Genomic DNA, 20594 nt, shown 5'->3' on the forward strand with positions numbered 1-20594 from the left:
AATTTTTTAAAATTTATCTTTGCAGTGATCAAGGCAATGTATATTTCAATATATGGCTGGATTTTCATATTTTAAATCAAATGGAGTAAACTTTGAACTAGCAGAATCTTTTATGATCTCTCAAACAATAAGAAAATACCCCAAAATTCAATAAATTCTCTAGTGACACTATTGCTGTTCTATATCTCCTGAGACTAATTTTCAGAACAATAAATGTTTAATAGGAATTTATTTCTGCTTGTAAACAATACTCTGTCAGAAATATTGCACAGTAAAATGCACAAGCATGAAGAATTATGAATTAAACAGTACATTTTATGTCCATAGTCTGAGGAAAGCATGTATAATGTAGAATTATCTCTTTCAAAATTCTATGCCATTTTCCTGTAACTTGGGCATTACACATATGCATTGCATATACATGAGAAAAAAGAATAGATTGATGGTACCACAGCTAAAATGCAGAATAATGAATGACAGAGAAAAGACTTGGAGACTCTTATGCACTGAAATACATGAACTGAATGCCATAAAATATGCATATCAAGGAATAACTGGTGTCCTTTAATTAAACCTGTTGCTGCTACAGGCAAAGTACAGCTTATTACTTTACATGAGCTGCTTATATGCAAGAACAGGACATGCTTGCTTGTAAGACAAAGCTTGAATTAAAAGGGTGATAGATTGGGTTAAAATTTCAGCAATATATTGCAACAGTCAAAGTCCATGTTAAACTTTAGTTGAATTTCAGCAAAGATGCTACTTGTTACCATGACAACAGCTGAAGCAAGAGATATTGACAAAAGAGAATTCTCCATTCCACACAAAGCATGAGTTATGGGTTAGCACAGACAAAAGAATAGTAAATGGCCTCTGTCTTCTGAACTTCATAGATACAAACACCTCAGAACCAGACTAGAAAGGACAGTTTTTCTGCTCAGTATAGAGAACAATATATATGATAAATCTTTGACATTGCAGATCGCTGTTCTCAAATAGCTCACCCCTCACACTGGATCTATAAACACCATCTGTGTACACTGAAGAAACATTTCCAGAAATAGATGAGTCATATACCATTATCTCTTGTCAGAACACAGCAGATAGATTTGTAGCAAATGATAAACAAAACAACAAGCTAATGTCCTAGAATATATCCCAAGACTTATAAAGTAATTGCTTACATAGAATGGATAAAAAACATTGTGAGTTTATTTTCATGCTGATGACCAACTAATCTAGCTTTTCAGTACTCCCTGCTTGTTTATTACTCTACCACTAATCATGCCTAAATTGACAACTCTCAGCATACACCCTTCTGGGGTTTTACTCAAAGTCTCATTGTTTGAACATATTCTAGAAGACCTGAAAGATTCTACTGACATATTACCTACCATGGCCTTCAAACTGAACAAAGGAAGAAGAAAAGAGAGAAGGAACACCCACTAAACCATACCAATTCAGAGATTTTTTTCACTAGCATAGGTTGAAAGGTTTCAGGATCCAGTGAACATGAGTGACTTGCACCAGTGCATATGGTTCTTGCAGCTGATAGTGCCTTCCAGGATAAAATCACAGCCTGGATAGGAGCAGCATGGGCAAAGCCATGCACCTGTGCATACAAGACAAATATTGTTCAAAAGACCTTACAAAAGGAGAAAGAAAGATAAAAGGTGGCAAGACAAGGAGACACAGAGGAGTAATTTGCCTTGTTGGACCCATCATCCCTTAAACACCTGATCACTTCCTAGCCTCTAAGAGAACAATCAAATGCCCAAAGGACCTTTCCTAAAGGAAGCAGCCATGAGCCAGCCGCCTGTCTGGGCCAAAGCACAGATGACTCCTTCTTGCACACACTGAATTTGCTGAGCTGAGGTCAGTTGAAATCTGAGCTTGATATAGTATATAATTTTATTTTCCTTGAATTGTTTACTTTGCATGAGAATAATTTTTTCTAATTAATATTTCTGTTAATAACTGTCAGGCAAAGAATTATATATCTTGAATAAAATACTGCTTTCCATAAGGAAAAATGCAGAGTGTATATAAGGCTATGCTACCCATATTTAAAGTGTACTTTCCAAAGGGCTGCTTCTGTCTCAAAACAGAATCCTGAATAAGAGAGCTGGAGAAAAGAGTGAGAGTTGATCAGAGAGTACAATAATTGATCTCTATTTCTGAAAATCATAAATGTGTTGCAAAACTTCCTCAACAGGGTGTGGCCTTATGAACCAACCCAGAAGAGGCTTTGCAACATGGAGACAGAATGCATGGACATGACTCTATCAGCAAAAAAGAATGAATTGCTGAGAAAGACATCTTTTGCAAATTACACACAGTTGCAATATGAAGACAAAACTTAGAATATTGGAGATTCACTGTTATGCAAGATGTTGGGAAAAAAGATGTACAAAGTATAACATTTTCTGCAGTATGAGAAATGGGAAGGGAAGGTGCAAGGGAAAAAATATAGTCAATCAGGTGGCACAAAGAAACCCCCAAGTCTTTGTGGGAATAAGTGCCTATCAATGCGAGTAAAACCAGCAAAAACAACAGTCCTTCACATTAAAGATTATTCTCAACTTTCACCTCCAAGGACAAGGTTCTACTTATCAGTATAAAGGTTCTTCCAGGATGAGTAAAAGTGGGGAGAGAGCTGTGATTCCATCTGCAACGTTAGCAGAATTGACTTGGAACAAGAGAGGTTTAATTTTGGGATCTGAAGGGAAGTCAGAGAAAGACAATTGAACTTGGCAATAAAGCATTGGCAATAATTGTGATGGCAAGAACTAAGTGCTCAGCAAAAGTACGTAAAACAAATTTAGGGATGGTTTCAACAGCACAAAAGTGGAGAAGATCGTCTTCTGGAATATAAGTCATAGATCTGAGTGAAGGAGAAAGGCTTCACATGTCGCATATTCTGGAATAAGGTATGACAACAGGGTCAAGGAAAACAGTGAATTTAATTTTAAAAAGGTAAGGTTTTAAAAATAATTTTATAGAATTTTATAAGGTGTGAGGAAAGAGTGTTACATGATAAACTATGAGCAGAACTAAATATATGATTCAAGAGTGAAAATATGTTCCTCCATCAATACCAAAAGAGACAAGGCAATCACAAGCTAATTTTAAAGAACAGAATTCAATATTCAAAGACTGCCCTCAACAAATGGAAAAGTTTATCAAATAGAAAGTATTATATTCAGAAAGCACAATGTCAGTGAGAAACAGTGGTCTGACTCTGTAACTTCACAATATAAGGTCTCATTAATGCAGTCTCTCTCAGTCTGTGCATAATTACATCTTTCACTTGCTTGTGTGATGAGCTTTTAGACCCTGCTTTTACTTTTTTTAGCTTTGATCTCAAAACATTATTTTCTGTGCTTCAATTTGATTTTTGTCATTTTTATTACCAGTCTATCCAAAGAGAGCATTCACATTGTTCTGACCAACGACTTAAAAGGGAACCCATTAGTGAGATGTTGAATTTGTACTTTTTGTTCTGGTGGAAAGGAGAGTTCTAAAATATCACCCTTACATTTTAGTTTTACCCTCTAGCAACACTTCTACTTTTGAAAGTTCAGCAAGTGAAAATGGAGAAAAAAAGGTTTTCAAATTATAAGACATGTTTTTCTTGATACCGAATATTGAAAAAAATCTTGGTTTTTCTGTGAAATAATTACTTAACACTTTAAATTATTTTTCTGTCCTCCCCTGTTATTCTTCATTCACCTATCTTTTTATCACTTCAAATATGAATTTAAAACTCCTGAAATACTGTGAAACATATAACACCATCAGAAGCTGTTATACCACATACCACTGTTGTTTTGTGATACCTCTAACACTTGTGGAAGTAATCATGAATCTCTTCCTACCATCTAGGCTCAAACATCTCGGCTTGACAGAGACTGCTCTCATCACCTAGGCTGTCTAATTGGGCATATCAAAGTGTTTTAACAAAAAGCAAAGAAAAAAAAATTGAAGGTTAAAGAGTTGTGATTATCAGTCCCTCTGCAAACTTTTTTGTATTTTAATTAATAGCTCAGTAGTAGATCAAATGCAAATGCCCCCTCCCCCCCTCCAATAAATTATGGAAATATCTTGCAAGATCTGAAGCCTACTTTTTTTTTTCATCAGGGGTACATTTTCAGCATGTTGTCTTACTCTTTCTCTTGGAATGATGCATGTTTCAGAATTTGGTAGAAAATGTCACTCTGTCAAGGAAAAGATTTGATCTCAGTCCCTCTCAGAAAAAGTAATTTAGTCTTCTGTACCTCCCTCACACTTCATAAGAAGTAAGATAGCCATCCTCCTGTGGCTACGCTTTGTGGGACCACCGCCTGCTGGGCCCTAGACAGAAAATGTTTTGGTTTTTATCTCAGGTCAGGTTAGGTGTGAAGCAGATGTTTCACTCAGACAAAGTTGTTTCTTGACATGTCCAAAAAAAAAATCCACCTCAATGCTGCATTGAAACTGTTACCTGTGCACTGCCTAGCAACTAACTGGAAAGAGAAGCCCTCAGGACCACAGTTTGTGATGCAGATACTAAAATGAGCATTGAAGGAGAAACTACTTGGAACCACTTAGCCACTACAGAAACTGGTTTTTAAAATCAGTTCTTATTGCATATGTATTGCAATATAATATGTATCTCACAGCTGTGAAAATTACTTTCAAAAATGCATTTTCTAATTTTTTTCTTAATTCAGCTTATGTGGAATAGCCAAAACCAAGCCTGAGTCACTGTATGGCATTGATACTCTTTAGCCAAAGGAAACTGTTTTGGCTCAGCTCCTAAAAATATTGCCTGGGAGTCATTGGCATTTTTTTTCAATTCGATTAATAAAGACCACCTTGTGCACACACCAAAGTTAAATCTCCAGATGGGAAGGATGAAGGCTTTACTAATTGGTTAGGTCTGCTCTCGTATCAGTCCATCACTTGGCAGGTGTACAATGACCTACTCTAAGCTATTCTGTGGTTTCTCATCTCCTGCAGGGTTTGTTTCTGCCATTGGTTATTTCCCAGACTCTCCTCATTGTTTCACCTGGTGGATCCAGGAATATTTTCAGGCTCTATCCTCTGAGACAATCACCACACAGATTAATTACATTGATCTGTCACCTCAGACCTGGACAACCTAAGATGATGATTCTGTCTTTAGTCCTAAATCAAAACAGTATCTTGCAATTATGTAACAAATATCAATTACATAAACCTCATTATTGCATACATCATAGTAATTTAATCCTGTGCTAATGCAATCAGTTCACCTTCAGATCAAGAAACTTACTATCATTATTGTTTGACTTCAGCTAGATAAAAAAAAGTCCATCTTTATTTTGTTAAAAATGAAAAAACAATTTCCCTTTTTAGTTCAACAGAAGTATTTTGTGTTGTTTGGCAGCAGTCCTGTTAAATAAACACTGCATTTATTTCTCATATATCTGTAATTTTTAGTATCTGTAACAAATATTTATTGAATCAGGAAGTGAGATTTTAATCCTCCTACTTTAGTCTTTGGATTCTGAAAGGAGAAAAAATTGTCCAGTATTTATACTGTTCTGTCTTTATACTTTTTTAGAAGTTTAAAATTCATATCTTAAAAAGAGCTAAAACAATAAAGGTGCTATTTTTTGTTTTCCTCTTTGGATTTTTCCATTGAAAAATAAAAATATTTTAGAAATTATAGCACCTCAAAAACAGTTAAACTAACCTTACCAGATACTATTCCATAGAGTATGTATTGCTATATTGCATCATTCTCTTGTTAGCAAATTAAATTTTTAACTTAGGAAACAGTAATGCCTGAAAGCACCAAGACTTGTGTTCCAATTGGAACAGAACTGGATACAGCAATAGCCCTTATAGCTATGCCAGCACTTGCCAAAAAATGTACCACACAATAGTACCTGACATACTGGAGCTCACCCTGTGTAAATTAAACAGAGTGAGATGTTGAGTGCCACTCTTAGCAGGCCTTGGAAAATATTTGCTTTCATTGCTCTAAGTGCATTCATAAATACAAACACACTCTGGCTCTGAATTTTCTGCTAAAATATTCTCAAATCTGGATTCTAAAGAATACCATCTTGGTTGCACAAATCCCCATTCACTTGAAATAGATTTGTTTACAACCATTATGTCTTCTCCTATGTTTTATAAAAGCAGAAATGAATGTTGACTATGAAGAACTTCAGTAGCTAAGTTCAGTCCTCAACAAACAACTGATTTCTATAAAATGAACCTATTCGGGTATCCTACAGAGCTGCATGTATTTTTATTTCATTGTTCTTTCATTAATTTTTGTTTCAGATGGATTTTATGGTATTGTCTCCTCTTCAGTTACAATAAGGTTCATAGATACAACATGGGGTAAAGCACCTCTGGTGACAGATGGTTGATTAAAATCATGGACAGAGATTAAGCAAGAAAAAAGTTGCAGGGCTGAAAGAGGCAATTAAAATGGCAGCTTGCTCAAGAAAGCAGAAGAGAGGTCATTTTTGCCCTTAAGAAATGCATTAAACCATGCTACAGTGATCAGGATTACCAACTGCTCAATGGTTAGTGACAGAAAGTCCTCTCTTTATGTCAGTATTTTTCAACAAAATCAGTTCTCAAATTTGATTCCAGTTATGCGCTGTTCTTTTTTCCAAACTCAGAGGAGTAGCTCAGTCAGCTCTTCCACAAAGGCCACACAACTCCTGGAGTCTATGTTGCAGTTGTAGTGATCCATTTTCAGTTCAGGAAGCACCATTATTTCCACTTTTATGGTGGTGTGTCTTCCATTTCATGGATCTTTTAAACTTAAATATTTCACAATTGTATTTGTTTATTGCTCTGTTTCTGGGCTCAGGTGCAGCCAATTGACATGGCTCAGTTCAAATGTGTTTCCAGTTAGAGTACAGAAATTTCTCTTTAGTGTGCATTGCCATCAATCTTTATCCAAAATATTGATTGGATTAAAAGACTGCTGAAAGATATGTGTGAACAGAAACACAGAGCAATTCAAATATGGTCAAATAAAACTTCTTTACCACAAAAAACAAGGAATAGGGAGTGAAAGAAGGCTGTGAAAAAGGTGTCAAATTCAGCTCCTAAGCAGAAAGCAGAATTTATTTTTCAAAAATATCAAGCATTTAAACAGGCATGACACCTTCCATACAGCTGATTGATTTAAAATACCATTCCCTAACAATGCTCAGTGCTACACTACCGTAGCTTAACAATACACACTTAAGTGCAAAATGCTTTCACTAATCCTTTTACCACCAGAAAAAGATCAAGACAGAGTACAAATAAGACAGACCTACTTATAATCTTACCATATCTTGCTATGGGTTTATGTAAAACCCTCTCTTGTAAGGAATTAAAAGATAAAAATTAGGGCACCCCTCAAAACAGATTAAGGACAATAGAAGCTGATTATCTAAATGAAAACACGTAAAGCGAGATGAATTCTCACAGCTAATACAGGTATGGATCAAACTAACAGAATTCTGGGCCAAAAACAACACCAGTTCAAGTTACATCATTTCTTTATAAAATCTGTTGCCATTCTTGCAACACCTCATTATTAGTATGCTACCATTTGAAATTTAGTATGGAAAAAAAAGCAGCCCTGTACTTCAGAAGTGAAAGCATACAGCCTGTGTAGAGCACCAGCTAACTGTTATAATTAACATAGCAATCTGTGCACAACGTAGGCTAGCTGTCAAGACACACAGCACCAGGGTTTCAATTGATCCCTGGTATCAACAGAAAGACTGGCTCACCAGAAATATGAAAATTTTAAGTCAGATTTTTTTTTTAGCCTGTGTCATTATAGAGTGTCCATAAAAAATCAGGTTCAAGATCACCTGCCTGATATTCCCCTGCCCAGAACTGGTGATGATAAAACACATGACCCCAAAATCAGCACATGTGGGACGGCAAACGGAAAGCTGCACACCCACTTCTTTTTTTGGACATGGAGAGCAGTGCTAGGGATGTGTCCACTGAATCTTTCATACAGCAGGGAAAACAGCACAGTTTGAAATACTTCCTCAGTGTTCAACCTTCCTTTATTGCCTCTTGCTCCCTGGAATAAACCAGACAAAGATCAAGCAGGTGCCCATGCATCATGTCTGTGTCTTTGAAGTCTCTACATTTTTAATGTGTTTTAGAGCACTTCAGATAAAATCCAATGGATTTTAGAAAACTAAGTATTACTGCCTTTGAAGCAATAAGCAATATTTAATCACCATGGAAACACAGCTGCTGGGAGTTTATCTAAAATGTCCACAAAAGTAACTGCAAGGAAGGAACACACTGTCATTGTAGCACAGGTCTCATAAAGGTCCATTTAAATAGGTAAATTCAGGTAAAAAAAATCTCCATTAAAACTTCCAGTTTTATTTGCACTGCTAGTCCTCCTCAAGGTGTTACAGAAAACCCAAATTATCCAGGGACGTTTGCTTCATGTAAACAGCCAGATCTTTGCTTGATGACCAAAAAGTAGTCTGGTCACACAAGTAATAGACATTTGAAGCATGGTTTACTTATGCATATCCTTGTACACAAACTTGTATTAAAATTAATATTTTAAGTAGAACTGCACAGAAACTACTTAGCTCTGACCCATGACTGATGAAGGGAACAAATGGTAGTGGAATGCAGAGAGAAGGGTTTAATGCAAAAATCATAAAAGCTAGGAAAACAAAGACAATGACACAAAGTAACATAGGGTGGTGAATGAAATTAGTCAAAAATTTAATAACCATTTGGTGGATTTTGATCTAAGTTCAAAATTCCTTTCTGGAAACTTTCATGTTATCACAAATAACCTAGTAGTAAAAATAAGACATTTTTGAGACACAGCTTCAGATACTATTTATTGTGAGTCTTTCTCTTCAGAGGCAGGATACAGCACAGATATTATGTTGTAAAGATTTCTGGCAGAAAATTGCTACATTTAAATTATCCACTGTAATGGCTTCCTTATTTGTTCCAAGTTAAATGTTGGTACATCTCTTAATTTTTCAACATCATTGTAGCACATGGATTGCTCTCTGTCAATGACTCCTTCATTTGCAATTGCTGTGCTGCATCAAGCATTCATATTTCATGCTCAACTTTTTCCCACCATTGTTTTTTATGTGGTTAAATTTAATATATAATTTGTTTAAAATGGCAAAGATTTTTTCCTCCTATAGAAGTCCTCCTGAAGAGGACTCAATCAATTAAGAATTTTTAAGGATTCTGCTTTATTTTTTTTCTCTGTGCAAATTTTTGAAAAGTTATGAACGTACAATGTGAAGTTTTTTTGTGTTTAAATCAACTTTTTTAAATAAATGAAATTAATTTTTTCACTACTTTTTTGTATTTCTGAACTACTTAAATCTATTATTCTTTTTTCTCCTTCTAATCATATGATATTTATAAATTCTGCAAATTGCTGAGCAATTTCTGGGAGATGAATTATGTTTCATTCCTTTTTTATTTATGGAGTATGTGATATCCATTAAGTCACTCAGTGTTTCATTCAATTAAGTTAGAGTAAATAGACATCAACTTTTTCAAGCAAAGTCCAATCTTCTGACCTCCATTACAGTTATTGCTTTGGCAAACACACTTAAGGCTGCATTCATAACATGTGTTCTCTATCTTGCAATTAATTTTCAGTAGTGTCCCAAATGCATGAATTAGCTTGCCTAGAGCACCAAAGTGTGATTGATTAAGCTTCATGATAGATGATTTTAATGCATTTTGCTTTAATACTTGGGTTTAAATTATGGCAAAGCCATCAAGGTGATTAGTTTAGGTGTGGCAGCTTCTAATAAATGTACTTAGCATAATTGATTGTCTGTGTGACTCAGCTAATTCATTAATTGATTATGAAATGCTAAAACAGCAATGCAATATGTTTAAAAGGAATTACTTTTGCTCTTTCCTTTCTACATATTTTATTTTATGTAAGTAAAGTATTGGCTGGGACCCACAATGCAGATCAGCTTAGCAAATGGAAGGCAGAGTCTGATTCTGCCACTTTGCCCTATTTGGGATCATACCCACCTCCCAGGCAATCTCTACCAGTAGCTGTGAGTACTAACATCAGACAACACACCTTAGGTTACTCACTGGACAGCAAAAGAATGACACTGTACTTCGCTTAGAAGCACAAGGTGAGAAAAAACTTGCAGAGCCTTTCCTGCATTCCCTTCAAAAAGCAGCTCATAGAGGATACTATAAAATCTCTGAAGCAGAAGCCCTAATTTATAGACTGTGAAGCAGATAGCACATTTTTATCAGTTTACCAATAATAAATAAAAATTGTGACCTCACTCAGTGTCATAGTTACTGCAACTCGTGCACTGTGCTGTTCTGAAGACTTCACCCTGTGGAAGGAGCCCGCACTGGAGGAGTTAATGAAGCAGCCCATGGGAAGGACTCACACTGAAGAAGTTGGGGAGGACCCCATGCTGGAGCAAGGGAAGGACTGCTCTCCCTGAGGAGAAAGGAGCAGAAAAAAAATATGTGATGAACTGACCATAAATCCCATTCCCCATCTCCCCAGGCTGATGATGGGGAAGTGGTAGAGAACTGGCAATAAAATTAAGCCCAGGAAATAGGGAAATAGAGGGAGGAAGGTGTTTTTAGGATTTCTTTTACTTTTCATTATCCTGCTCTGATTTTGATTGGTGATAAATTCAACAGATTTCCCTAGGCTGGCTGTTTTGCCCATTGGTGAATTATTCCTCCCTGCCCTTATCTGAGCCCATGAACATTTAATTGTATTTTCCCTCTGCTGCCCAGATGAGGAGGGGACTGGTAGAGGCTTTGGTGCATACCTGTCACTCAGTCAGGGTCAAACCACAACAACACCTAAGAACAGCAATGTATGTGAGTTCTGAGATGGATGTAAGGGAAAGAGATCCCCTTGAATGCATACAAAGAAGGTTTGGGGAGTAAAGAAAATAACAGAAGTGAGAAACCAGTGAGGTGACGTTGTGTGGATTCTAAGAGCAAAGAAAGAAGATTGTTTATTTAGAAGTCAGTGGAAATTCAAGGTTTGATGTGGTGCTTTATATAGTCAGCATTTTTCCAACAGAATTTGCAAGGCACTAAAGAAAGAACAGGGAATTGCCATATCAAAAGTGGTAGTACAAGCCTCATGAGTAAGGTAGAAATCAGCTTTCCATAGGGGAAAAAAAAAGAAACACAAATATGTTCATTATTCTCTACTTTAAGGATGGTGAAGCACTGAAACAGGCTGGATGGGGTTTGAGCCACCTGGTCTAATGGAAGGTATTGCTGCCAACAACACGGGGGCTGTAACTAGATGACCTTTAAGGTCCCTCCAAATCCAATTCTTTGGTTCTGTAAATAATTATCTTTATACTACATACAACAGATTATAAAATTATTATTATTACTTTTATTATTATATATTACTATTATAATTATTATTATTATTGATATTGATCCATTTAAAAAGAATATTATAATTATAATGTCATAGAGTAGATTGATATATTTACTTCTAAATATTTATAATATTTTATTATATTACTCTAAATAACCATTTGTCTCTTTCAATTAATTTTAAAACTTTTTTTAAAAATTTTGATTTGGATAAATAGTTTTTCTGATGTTTTCTTTGTTCAGACTTAGACTCATTTTTACTTACAATGCTCCTGTTTCTTTTCAGTTCTCAAGGTCTGTATGACATCCTTGGACTTCAGTGAAGAATTTTTCATTTACTTCAGTAAGGAATTAGGGAATAGAAAGATTTATAAAGGAATGAATATGATTTTCCTTCTTTCTACCATCATGAGTCTCCTGAGAAAGAGCACTGCATCATACAAATATAAAAGTGCACCTAATATTTCCTAACTATTTTCAGTACTTGACAGTAAAAGATAAAATTGTCTGTAGGGAAATACATAAAAATAGTGTGAAGCTTCAGACTCATAAATGTATTTACTTGGTAAGACTCTGCTTGTTGTTTTATTACTTGGAATAGAAAGTGTTCCTGTTTTATAGCACTATTGAAGTTTCAGAAATTTAAACAAATTGTATTTTTTCCCTTCTATGACTATATAATTCATCAAGCCAGGGTCTTGCTCAGTTTATTACATTATTTTTCCATGCATGAAAATCCATTTGCTGCTCTGGTTCTTATTGAAAACGGTAATTTCCTGGGTGGATGCACATCTGTTATCATTTCAGAGTCCAGTGTGATGAGCCTGAGTGCAAAACCTCTTCTCAATGACACTAGAGCAATGGTAGTACTCTCTTTGTTTATAGTTTACTGAAACAAACCCAAGAAAATAAAACTAAAATAAAATAAAATAAAACCTTTTCAACACTGGAAGATATTAAGCATCATTTCTGCTCTTTTCATGTTGCTGTTTCTTTTCTAAGTCACAGAATCATAAGGACTACAAATGAATCAATGAGTCAGATATACACACCTCATAGCAGAAGAATACACCAACAGAATAATGGAGGCTCAATCAATCATAATTTTGCTGTTGACACCATGGGCAGAAATTTCCTAGAAGCAGGTAAAAAACAAAACAAAAAAAGAATATCAGAATTTTTTTCATATTAAAAATTTGTGTCTGTGCATGAGTGTTAGGTGTGTGTTAGGAAAAAAATTTAAAAAAACTTTTCAAAATATTATACCTTTAATGAAACATTTTGTTTAAGCAACTTTCAGAGCAGAAATCATAGAATCATAGAATATCCTGTGTTGGAAGGGACCCAGCAAGGATCATGGAGTCCAATTCCTGGCCCTTCAGGACACCCCCAGGACTCACACTGTGTGCCTGAGAGTGTTGTATAACATTCCTTGAACTCTGTCAGGCTTGGTGCCATGACCACTTCCATAAGGAACCTGATCCAGTGCTCAACCACCCTCTCATGGAAAAACCTTTTCCTAATATCCATCCTAAACCTCTTGACAGAACTTCAGGCCATTCCCTCAGGTCCTGTCTCTGGTCACTACAGAGAGGAGATCGGTGTCTGCCCCTCCTCCTGCCCTCATGAGGAGGTTGTAGACCACAATGAGTTCTCCCTCTGTGTCCTCCTGTCCAGGCTGAACAGACCAAGTGACCCCAGCCACACCTCCTATGGCTCCCCCACCATCTTTCATCATCCTTATGGGCTTTGGACACTCTCCAATAACTTGATATCCTTCTTAAACTGTGGTGCCCAAAAATGAACACAGATATCTATTAAAAAAGGTTTATTATTTCTTAAGTCAAGAAAGCTTCCAGATGAAGGAAAAATAATGCATTGTGATGTATAGCACTGCATAAAGTGGTAATCCAATTTATATTTTGCTCAAACAGACTTTATTATTTAGTGAGAAGCAGCACATTCAAAAGCAGAGTGACCTTCAGTAACATATGGGGATATTTTCAAGGAGAACACTGACTCCACAAAGGATTTTCATTCTGTTGTATTTCCTTCCATTCCTTCAGAAAGTCAGAATGACAGGAAAGCCACTTCAAGAGACTTCTTTCTGTACAAAAACATATTTGGGGCAGAACATGGAGCTCACAAGTATGTAACAAGTCCTGGTGATGAATGAAAACGTCTAGAAAACAGAAGGTTAACTATCTCAGTGCACAATCTTGCAGCCCTGCCGTTGCTTTCAGCAACCCAACAATTAGTCTTAATAAGACAGCAAGTATTCCATGGGGAAATAAAGACAAGAAAAATTGACAGCATGCACCTGCTTCTCTATGGAAGAAGAGCTCCTACCTGTATCAAGGAGAAAGATTGCGAGCTGGACTACTGTGTCCCCAGAGTGCAAATGAGCAACTTTCCTTTTGTCATTGATACTGGGTAGTAGTAATTCCCTGTGTGAATATAGAATACATTTTTAATTACTGAAAACATTTTTTGCACTAGTCAAAAAACATTAGATTGCTAAGAAGTACAGTTTCATCAATTGTTTAAAACTAGAATATATTCTAGTCCTGACCTTAAAAAAGTCAGGTTTTTTTCAGATGGCAAACTCATTCTGCCTGATAACACTGGTTTTCCTCCTGCAGCAGAAGTATAGGAATTCATATAGATCTTGCTTATTTTATACTGTATAAATAATCTATCAATGACCTTTTCCAAATTTGCAAGCCAACTGCACCACAGGAAATCACAAAACATGGAGTTGTTATGGGGAATGTACTACTAACATGATGCAGAGCATGCTCTGTGAAGCATACTGCTTCTGGTTTGATCAAGGTTAATACCTGAAAATTTGCTTCCAATACACATTCTCTATTCTATTTGGGAGATGGACCTATGTTCTCAGACCAGCTTACTCATAAAAATAACCATACCAAGAGAATCAAGATACCTCTTACATCTTCCCACATGGATTTCAGTTATGCTAGAAAATTAAATTCTTCAAAACGGTGTTTCCAAGATAGAATGTCATCTACTATTCATGAAAACACACAATTTTGATCTTTACATGTTCTCTGGTTGAAATATTAACTTAGAAGTAGCCAGATCAAAAATGGTTCTTTTATTGGCATGCATTTCTCAATACACTTGCAATTACTTCTCATTTCACTGCGTGTACTTCTGCAAATCCATAACATTTTCTACCAAAACAGATGAATTCAGGTCATTTTTATGAAAATATTTTTATTGGTCTTATTGTAGCTAGAAAAGCATAAAATTTAGCCCAGCTGCTTTTCTCCTGTGTTTCAACACATTGTCACTTCTGTCAAGCAAAGTACAGACGACAACAGTGTCAGTAGACTTTACTGAAAGATTAATGGACCCATCTGTCAGTATACTTTTTTCCTAGTCATATGCTAGCTTGAGTCCTGGTATCTACAAAGCATCTCAATACACTGAAGTTTATATCCACTGTACACCAAAGGGAAAGGAAAGAATCCTAAGAAAAAGGGTCTTGCCACCAAGCAACCAATACCTGTAAAAAAAAAAAAAAAAAAAAGTTTTTTAAAAGTAAGTAGTTTCCTGTATTACTTACTAAATCCAGAGGAAAATAGTAGCAAAAAAAAAAATCAATCTAAGTTAAAACATAGTGTTAAGAACATTTCCTTCTGGGCTGTTTCACTTGCAGAAACAGACTTTTAGAAAGAGAGAACAGAAACTATAAAAGCTGATGCCCTCTTGTACATTGACAGAGCTGAGGTCCTAGAGCTGCTCAGTCCCTCACTCCCTATCCCATGAGCAGACGGCTGAGACCTGTTCTGTTCCATTCTTCAGGGGCCAGAGGCAGCAGGAAAACCAAGAGCATTTTAGAAATCAGCTTCTTCAAACAAACCTGAGGCAGCAAACAGTGAAGTATTTTATCTGGTTCCTTGTGACTGTTCAGTGATTGCCCTGCAGATCTTATGAAAGTCAGTGGGAACTGGAACCCTAATTTCCACTTTTGTTCACCAAAAGCTCACTGTCTTGGGCCACACTGTGCCATTATCATACAAAAAAAAAAAAAAAAGGTCCTTTGCTACACATTTAAATTCCACACAATTTCAAGACAAAAATAGACCAAAATAGTGAGAAAATCATATTGAATGACTATCAAAGCGCTGTTTCTACCACTGGAGTTTTCTGAAGTCTAATTCTATCTTTCCAAAGTCTGATCCCATTTATTTTCTTGTGGAAATATTAATAAATTTCCATATTTCAACACAATACTATGATATCCTAAATATTAAGTTTTAGCTGAGAGAGCATGAATACTGTAATTATGTCAAAGCAAGTTTCATAAGTCAAGGAAATATTGTACTCTTTCAATGCACAACCACAATGATAATAATAAACCTGAAGTTCAAAGAACTTGAGTGTGTGAACACTATAGTCTAATCCTGTATGGTCCTGGTGTTACAAATAAGTACACTGTGCAATTAACAAGATATACATTTTAACATGCAAGCCCTGATTGGATGAAATTATTTTTAAAATAATTTCATTAAGGGGGAGGGGAAAATAGTTTAAATTTTCCCTTATAATGCTACACTTCGAATGTCACATCTTTAATCTCCAGTATCTCCTCAGGCCAAGTAATTTACAATTAGGAAAGCAACAGCAGAGCTGTTGCTGAATCAGCAGGTACATTGCCCAGCTCCTGACACATGAGGCTCACAGCCCCTCCCAGTCAAAGAATCACATGCAAACCGCCTACTGAGAAAGGTCAATAGCTGGCTGAATCACCTGCTGTGGCTCAAAAAGCCTCAAGTAAATACTATACAACACAGCTGAGACAAGGAGAAATATATCTATCTTCCCAGTGTTCATTTTGGGCTATTAATTAATCAACTCTATCTACAAATCCTTTCATTTGCTGCCAGTGGGAAGTGGTGGGGTTCCCCAGAGATGGGCTGGACGTGTCAGTCCAGCTACAGCCCCAACATGCTGCCTCAAGGAGCCTCTCCCTCTTCCCTGACAGCAGGGGGACATGACACAACCTAACCTCCTCCTAAGCTTAGGTGCCTGCAGCAGACATTCCTCAAAACCATAACAATAAAAAGTTAAACTGCTTTGCTCTCTTCTATCTGTAGATCTATTTCAATCTTACTGTTGGTGAACTCTCTCCCCCTTCCTTCCAAAATTCTACTGGCAGCTTTTTTTTTTTTTGTCCAAACAGTATTTTATCTGATAAAGTTTTGATACCTGTGCAGCCATTTTTCAACTTATACTTTTATGGACTGAAAAAACTCAAGGCTCAAGAAAGGTTGAGTTTTTTCATCATCGTGCTTATTATACAGGTTTAAACATCAAAGGGATATCATCACACTTAACTTTGATCATGCACTCTTGGGTGTGGTTTTCTCTTTCACTCAGCTGTTTGGCGTCAAAAATACAGTGGTTTTCCAAGTGGAGAATCTATTTCCACTGCACTTTAGATAATGTAAGGTACAGAAGGGCGTCCTAGCAAATTAATTGCAGTTTAGACAATGACCAGTTTTCAGTGAAGTACTGTCTTTAAAGAAATTTAATTGCTTGGAATACCCTGATTTTATGCATTACTACCCAGATTCTCACACTCTCCTGGAATAGTTCAGGCAGACAAAAAAAAGTTCATAATTTAAAAGGTTTTCCATTGTCATTTTGTACCATTTAATGTAATTTTGGGGCTATGTGTGCTCATTTATCCCTGTACAACATAATGCCTTTGGGTGTTTATTAACACTGTCTTTGACAATGTCCAAGAGATTGATGTAATTCCCAGGAAAATTATTTTGATACTGCTAGGACTTATCATTTGTCATGGAACTAGTGCAGTAGTTCACCTCCAAGAGTAGCTCCCCCCTACATTTCACAGACATCAAACATCTTTTCAATATCTCACATTAAAATCTCATCAAGAATACTGTAAAACCAGCTTAGAGTCTTCCAGTCAAAATGTTATGAAACCCCACAACAGCAAGTCTGCTCATTATGTAATATATTGCTATGAAAGAAGTGAGAATTGTTGAGAACAAATTGGATCACATTTTGTTTCTCTGCTCTGCTGGAATTCTCTCGGGGTTCATTACTAGATCGCTACAGAAAACAGCAATCCCAGAGATCATACTGGAGAACATAATTTTCCTTAATTATTCCTTAACTAGGCTGCCCAGATTGATCTTGAGGTGAAGGCAGTAGACTCCCACAGCCTGATATTTAAGTAGTAATTTTACTTGCTTTCAATTTTACTTTTGTCCTGCTGGCACTAATAAGTAAAGTTTATTATTCATGAAGTGCATTTACATTTTGTACTAGCACACAACAAGGCCCTTTTACACTGTACTGACAGGGACTGGAATTCACATATATTCCCTTTAAGATGACATTTCCAGGAAGCAGCAAGTAATAACTCAAAAAAAAATTTAAAAAGCTTAATTGAGTACTTCAAACATGCTTATCTATTGTTCTGAGGAAAATTTTGGTCCAGCTGTGAAAGAGCCTAAGTATTCACATGTCAAACCAACAGCGACACCAACTTTCCTAGCGGGGTGCAAAAAATCCATAATAGTTTTTCAAACTAATAAAATACATAAGTATAAGCTTTCAAGCTTACAGTTCAGCAAATGAATCAGCACTTGGAAGAAATGGTAAAAAGAAAACAAGATCAAAATAATTTTTATTACAGAATCAATTTTTTTATGAGGCAATTTTATCACATTGGAAGTGTTTTGAATATCAAAATATATTAAGCAAGGACCTTGGCAGTCTACAGGTGGTTCCTGTGGAATGGAAAAGTTATTTAAGGCTTATAAATTAAATATGGGACTGCTTTTGTTTGCTCTGATGATGCTGTTCTCTTCAGTGGTTTTGAATGAGGCTGAAACATAGACCATTCTTTTGATGCAACAACCACATCTAATTTCAAATTGTCCATTATGCCAAACCAAGGGTAGAATAATTCACTTGTATGCTAAACATATGTCAAGAAACATGCCACAAACAGCTTTTAGACAGGTAACAATGGTGAACACTTATTTCCCTGCAGTTCATCTGCCTCATCTTTTTGCCCATGAACTTAAAGTTTGATCCATAAGCTAATGAAAATTTGCTTTGAAATTCATTTTTTGGGCACTTTTGATAAAAGACAGACAAAACTTTCATTTGGATGTGGTTCAGTATAATTGGAAAATAGTTTTACTTACCCTGGTATTACCATGAAGGTAGTTTTCTCAAGTTTGGATCCTATATGGCAGCATTTTAATAGTGTGGCCTACCACAATTTAATAGCAAGTCCCATTAAAGATGGAGCCCTGTGATAGACAGTCTCAATTCAGCACATACTAAAAACAAGCTCTGTCTTTCAGCTCTGAGTGCCACATCCAGGAGGGGATTTACTGTGCCATGCTGCAGACACATGAGTTTGTTCCATGGGAATCATCCCTCCTCTCCCAGTATTGCAGTATAATCAATCCAGCACAAAGTCACAGTGGCTAAGGCAAAGGCTCTTCCAGGGGCCCTGAGCTCCAGCAAACGTGGTAGCCAGAACTGGGCCAGTTTAGCCTGGCTGGCACAGTCCTTGCATCCTGGATTAAATCCTCTCTTTTCCAAAGCTGCTCTGATAGGTTCAACTCCATAAAAGTTACTTCTGATTTTAACAAAACCAGTTGCAAAGCATTTTTTCAAAAGCATGTAGGAAACAGAAAGGGTCGGTTCAGAGGACGGCTGAAAAGATGACTCATCTGGATGTTTATGAAACATGGGCACAAGTGTTTAAAGCAGAGCCTGTGAGACAGGCAAAGGCAGAGGAGGGAGGGCTGTTCTGCTCCAGGTCAAAATGCAATCCAGGCTACACACACCTGGTTTTGGTAAGTCCTGCAGCAGACCTGGTGCAAGGGTGGGCTATGCTGAGTGTCCTATTGCATCATAAGAGTTCAATGCATTGCAGAAGGATTGCCCAGAGTACTTTGGCTGTTATACAGTTTCTGCATGACCAGCATAGGAGCCTGTCCTCGTACAGGTCAACAGTGGAAACTTCAATATTTAACATTTATTCTGGGTGCTTCCCCAACAAAAACTAGCGATCTTACATTAATGTGCTGGACCTGCAAACCTTCACATCCGAGTTCAGCAGCTAATCTGCCCCTGCTTAGTGCATTTGAAATGATGACAAGTTTCTTCCAAATGACAGGGAAAGATAGTAGTTTAGAATATCTGAAAGAGTGTAAGAGAGGCACTCAGATTCCCTGTCTCTTCTACTGATGAAGGCAGGAAGGGATGCCTGTAGTCTCCTCAGAATTTCCCTCCTGCCCTTACAGACAAGTCTCAAGTTCAAAACACAATTGGTATAGCGTATAGTAGCACTGATGGGTACACAGGTGAAACAATAAAGAACTAAATAGTTTTATGCTTTGTGCACAACTATTAAGCAAATTGCTTTTCTAATTTTGTTGTAAAGATCAGAAGAATATGTGACAAAATAGTAGTGCTGGTCACTCATCTTTAAAGCTCAACATTTTGTCTTTCACACCTCTGCAAGTAAAATTGTTGAAGACAGAGATGAAAGACAGTTACATTGTCTTACACATACCAAGTTATGATCTATTTAAATTAAAATTTAGTTTAGAAGGCCATTTACAGCAGAGAGAAAAATAGTTTCCTGAACACAGATTTTCAAAGCTTTCTCCTCCACTAAACCTTCTGTTCAGGATCAGTCAGCCAAACTCCCCACTCCTCTGGGCCCGTGGGGCAGGAATTGCTCCTGCTATTAAGTACAACAAAGACACTAAATGGGACCTGTCCATTTTGGTCTACAGACATTATTTTGTTTTCTTTTCTCTCTCTTTGAATGATGTCATACCTGGATGGTTACAAGATACTGGAAATAACTGGTTAATCTATTGGTCAGGGCTGAAAAGCAGGTGAAGAGCACCTGAAACATTAGCTGCAAAATCTTTCATTGTCATCACTTAATCACTCTGAGAACAGTAATTTTGGTATGACGTAAGATCTATTAGGCAAATCAAAAGTAATAACAGATAATGAAGTACACTTTCAAAGATTTAATCAATTATCTGAATGCCCTCAAAAGACCTTAAACATAACATCTGGAAAAGATAAAATGGTTTTTGTAGCAAGAACACATACACCCTTAAAAAAAACCGAAAAAAAACCCC

General features: G+C 36.5%; 1 long non-coding RNA gene across 1 annotated transcript in view; it reads right to left on the reverse strand.

The window, feature by feature from the left end:
* LOC121348840 overlaps positions 1–20594 on the reverse strand; it is a 95156-nt gene that overhangs the window by 53011 nt on the left and 21551 nt on the right. The window contains exons 2-3 of the long non-coding RNA XR_005954422.1: positions 13756–13853; positions 12459–12541 (exon numbers count right to left, since the gene is read on the reverse strand). This is a non-coding gene — a long non-coding RNA (uncharacterized LOC121348840). The remainder of the gene's footprint in view (positions 1–12458; positions 12542–13755; positions 13854–20594) is intronic.

The sequence above is a fragment of the Pyrgilauda ruficollis genome, unplaced genomic scaffold, assembly GCF_017590135.1.
Source record: "Pyrgilauda ruficollis isolate IOZ18807 unplaced genomic scaffold, ASM1759013v1 scaffold1, whole genome shotgun sequence".
NCBI lineage: Eukaryota > Metazoa > Chordata > Aves > Passeriformes > Passeridae > Pyrgilauda > Pyrgilauda ruficollis.